The following is a 5,000-nucleotide window of genomic DNA, read 5'->3' as shown; positions in this document are numbered from 1 at the left end:
TGGTTTTGATCTAATAAAAGCGTCCCTTCCATCTCTGGTCGGGACTCTGTTTGCATGTATTAGCTCTAGAATTACCACAGTTATCCAAGTAACGTGGGTACGATCTAAGGAACCATAACTGATTTAATGAGCCATTCGCGGTTTCACCTTAATGCGGCTAGTACTGAGACATGCATGGCTTAATCTTTGAGACAAGCATATGACTACTGGCAGGATCAACCAGGGAGCTGCGTCAACTAGAGCTGAGCAGCCGGCCGCCCGGGAGTGTGTCCCGGGGACCCGCGCGAACACGCAAGCGTCCGCTCAATTATTCTGCAAACAGGAGGAGGCTGAGCTCCCCTGCACAACACACCTCGAAACCCTCTCAGGTCCCGGCGGCGCGCAGCGCCGTCCTAAGTACTTGGTCGGGTTCGAGAGAGGCGCAATCGCCCGGAGTTAGGCGAGTAGACGCTTTAGGTGCGACCACCCGTGCTCCCAACTGAGCTTGCCGCTGCCGACAGAGGCCCGGGAGCGTGCTGTCGTGGCATTGCCGGCGGGAGACAACACGCGCCACCTACGGTGACCGGCAGCTCCAACGCCGGCGCCACAGAAGGACAAAAGCCCCACTTGGGTGCCGAAGCGAACTCTCCCAGCACAGCGCACGCGCCAACACGTCCGCACAGCTGCGATACAAACCACCTGCGAGAACCGCTGGGGCGACCGAGCAGCAGACGGCGTCGCGGCGCCGAGCGCCGGGCGGCGGCGCATCCTCAGCGCACAAAGTCCTCAATCGGACCAGCACACTGCAGATGGCCACCGCGCTTCGCACCGGGCCCGCGAGGACCTACTTTGCCCGCAAGGCGCCGCGAGCAGGGGGCGCCGGCGCGCAGCTGCGCCGCCTGCCGCGTCCGTCGGCCGGCGCGCCTGCCACTGGCCGCCCCCACCAGCCGGCTGTAGCGCGTGCGCCCACGCACCGCGCTGCCAGCACGCCGGGCGGCCCCCCCTCACCGGCCGGGGACGGTCCCACCCAGCCACCGCCGCGTATCGCCTCACACCCAGATCCCCTTTCACGTTCGTGGGCATGGTGGGTATCCCTGAAACAACCGGTTAATAGCTCGACCGATCGTCGCCAACACTGATTCACCTCTAGCGAGAACAACCGCACCACAACGGGTTACCAGTTGTTCATTTGCGTAACGTCACCAGCAAACGTACACGTCCATCGCCATTTGCAACGAGTATTGCATGCCTGTGTCAGGTGTCACAACACACTACGTCTGCCCACATAGACGCAACAACATGTGCACGCCTAGAGAACACGTGGAAGGTCGACCCCGTACGTATGCGGTGTCCATTGCGCGAACGACTGTCAGCCGGCCTCTGCAGCATGTCGCAGATGTGGAACACGGTGCAACATGCTATCACGGTGTGTGAGAAGAGACGACTACGTCCGAATACACGCTCCACTACATCAACAGACTGCTCATGCTGATCGCCATCCAGGGCGTCCGTTCCTCCCACACGTCTGTATGGCGTACCACACTGCAATCCAGCTCTTATAGGGAGACGACACGTAGCTGCGTGCACAATATTTGGACTGTATGGTCCGCCGTTGCTAGGCGCAGTCGTCATACGGCCACATGTGCCACGATGTATCATTCAGTACATACGGACCAATGTGCAGTACAGTTTGTGGGTTTTGCGTACATCGGCGGACAGGTGACAGGCCGTACCACAACGTAGGCTGAGTACGTCGGCATGCGAAGGGCGTTGAACATGCAAACTTCTCACCGACCAGCTTGCGAAGGCAGGGGGGAAGGGGGGGGGGGCATGTACGTCCTGCTGCTATCCACATTACAGTGTATAGCAGGAGCATGTGGAAAGTCAGCAACACCTGCAAGGTGTTTAACATGACGCGATACACAGGGGACCGGGCAGTGCGAGTAGCGAACTATATTGCGAGGGTTGCGGTTAGGCAACACTACACTAATTTAACGAGTTGCATAACAATTACAGAGCAGGTTCAGCGACAACGTGCGTCAGGTTAAGGCGCAATATAGTTTTGGTTACGGCGCACTTTAGGTTAGGTTAAGGCATATTATAGGTTAGGTTAAGGCATATTATAGGTTAGGTTAAGGCATATTATAGGTTAGGTTAAGGCATATTATAGGTTAGGTTAAGGCATATTATAGGTTAGGTTAAGGCATATTATAGGTTAGGTTAAGGCATATTATAGGTTAGGTTAAGGCATATTATAGGTTAGGTTAAGGCATATTATAGGTTAGGTTAAGGCATATTATAGGTTAGGTTAAGGCATATTATAGGTTACGTTACGGCACAACATGGGTTACGTTACGGCACAACATGGGTTACGTTACGGCACAACATGGGTTACGTTACGGCACAACATGGGTTACGTTACGGCACAACATGGGTTACGTTACGGCACAACATGGGTTACGTTACGGCACAACATGGGTTACGTTACGGCACAACATGGGTTACGTTACGGCACAACATGGGTTACGTTACGGCACAACATGGGTTACGTTACGGCACAACATGGGTTACGTTACGGCACAACATGGGTTACGTTAAGGCACAAATTAGGTTAGGTTAAGGCACAAACTAGGTTAGGTTAAGGCACAACGTAGGTTAGGTTAAGGCACAACGTAGGTTAGGTTAAGGCACAACGTAGGTTAGGTTAAGGCACAACGTAGGTTAGGTTAAGGCACAACGTAGGTTAGGTTAAGGCACAACGTAGGTTAGGTTAAGGCACAAATTAGGTTAGGTTAAGGCACAAATTAGGTTAGGTTAAGGCACAAATTAGGTTAGGTTAAGGCACAAATTAGGTTAGGTTAAGGCACAAATTAGGTTAGGTTAAGGCACAACGTAGGTTAGGTTAAGGCACAACGTAGGTTAGGTTAAGGCACAACGTAGGTTAGGTTAAGGCACAACGTAGGTTAGGTTAAGGCACAACGTAGGTTAGGTTAAGGCACAACGTAGGTTAGGTTAAGGCACAACGTAGGTTAGGTTAAGGCACAACGTAGGTTAGGTTAAGGCACAACGTAGGTTAGGTTAAGGCACAACGTAGGTTAGGTTAAGGCACAACGTAGGTTAGGTTAAGGCACAAATTAGGTTAGGTTAAGGCACAAATTAGGTTAGGTTAAGGCACAAATTAGGTCAGGTTAAGGCACAAATTAGGTTAGGTTAAGGCACAAATTAGGTTAGGTTAAGGCACAAATTAGGTTAGGTTAAGGCACAACGTAGGTTAGGTTAAGGCACAACGTAGGTTAGGTTAAGGCACAACGTAGGTTAGGTTAAGGCACAACGTAGGTTAGGTTAAGGCACAACGTAGGTTAGGTTAAGGCACAACGTAGGTTAGGTTAAGGCACAACGTAGGTTAGGTTAAGGCACAACGTAGGTTAGGTTAAGGCACAACGTAGGTTAGGTTAAGGCACAACGTAGGTTAGGTTAAGGCACAACGTAGGTTAGGTTAAGGCACAACGTAGGTTAGGTTAAGGCACAACGTAGGTTAGGTTAAGGCACAACGTAGGTTAGGTTAAGGCACAACGTAGGTTAGGTTAAGGCACAACGTAGGTTCGGTTAAGGCACAACGTAGGTTAGGTTAAGGCACAACGTAGGTTAGGTTAAGGCACAAATTAGGTTAGGTTAAGGCACAAATTAGGTTAGGTTAAGGCACAAATTAGGTTAGGTTAAGGCACAAATTAGGTTAGGTTAAGGCACAAATTAGGTTAGGTTAAGGCACAAATTAGGTTAGGTTAAGGCACAACGTAGGTTAGGTTAAGGCACAACGTAGGTTAGGTTAAGGCACAACGTAGGTTAGGTTAAGGCACAACGTAGGTTAGGTTAAGGCACAACGTAGGTTAGGTTAAGGCACAACGTAGGTTAGGTTAAGGCACAACGTAGGTTAGGTTAAGGCACAACGTAGGTTAGGTTAAGGCACAACGTAGGTTAGGTTAAGGCACAACGTAGGTTAGGTTAAGGCACAACGTAGGTTAGGTTAAGGCACAACGTAGGTTAGGTTAAGGCACAACGTAGGTTAGGTTAAGGCACAACGTAGGTTAGGTTAAGGCACAACGTAGGTTAGGTTAAGGCACAACGTAGGTTAGGTTAAGGCACAACGTAGGTTAGGTTAAGGCACAACGTAGGTTAGGTTAAGGCACAACGTAGGTTAGGTTAAGGCACAACGTAGGTTAGGTTAAGGCACAACGTAGGTTAGGTTAAGGCACAACGTAGGTTAGGTTAAGGCACAACGTAGGTTAGGTTAAGGCACAACGTAGGTTAGGTTAAGGCACAACGTAGGTTAGGTTAAGGCACAACGTAGGTTAGGTTAAGGCACAACGTAGGTTAGGTTAAGCACAACGTAGGTTAGGTTAAGGCACAACGTAGGTTAGGTTAAGGTACAATATAGGTTAGGTTAAGGTACAATATAGGTTAGGTTAAGGTACGATATAGGTTAGGTTAAGGTACGATATAGGTTAGGTTAAGGTACAATTTAGGTTAGGTTAAGGTACAATTTAGGTTAGGTTAAGGTACGATATAGGTTAGGTTAAGGTACAATATGGCGTAGGTTCAGATACACAGTGTTGTAGGGAAAGGTGTATTGGGGGGGGGGGGGCGGCGGCAGGTTCGTTGATAGTGATTATCGTAATTGGATGCCTGCGGTATTATCTGATTTGTCACGTCAGGATGCACTTTTGGCTCATGACAGGCGGCGCTCCAATTCCATGGTTGTGGCAGATCTGTGTCTTTCATTCCTGCCATTGAATGTGTGCTGTGACAGGAGGCAGTATTGTGATGTTGGGTGCACCCCTGTGTAGGACATGTGTGGGTGTTCGTGGCTTAGCTGAGCAATGTGCGGATGTCGGAAGGGTGGGATATTGTGTTTTCTGGGTGGACCTCCCGGTCTGGTAATGATAGTGTGGATTGTGTCATGTGGCGGAGAGGATGCACTGGATGTTCTTCCATGCTGGTGGTTAGATATTGTGTGTGTGCCT

General features: G+C 50.0%; 1 non-coding gene across 1 annotated transcript in view; it reads right to left on the bottom strand.

Annotated features, from left to right (window-relative positions):
• The window catches only part of LOC126476905 (small subunit ribosomal RNA), a 1,909-nt gene extending 1,683 nt beyond the window's left edge, over positions 1–226 (bottom strand). The window contains exon 1 of the ribosomal RNA XR_007587336.1: positions 1–226. This exon is cut by the window's left edge and continues 1,683 nt beyond it. This is a non-coding gene — a ribosomal RNA (small subunit ribosomal RNA).
• Positions 227–5,000: the final 4,774 nt, after the last annotated feature.

The sequence above is a fragment of the Schistocerca serialis genome, chromosome 4 (genome assembly GCF_023864345.2).
Source record: "Schistocerca serialis cubense isolate TAMUIC-IGC-003099 chromosome 4, iqSchSeri2.2, whole genome shotgun sequence".
NCBI classification, from domain to species: domain Eukaryota; kingdom Metazoa; phylum Arthropoda; class Insecta; order Orthoptera; family Acrididae; genus Schistocerca; species Schistocerca serialis.
Note: the sequence above shows the minus strand (reverse complement) of the source record. Positions and strands in the feature narration are given on the sequence as shown.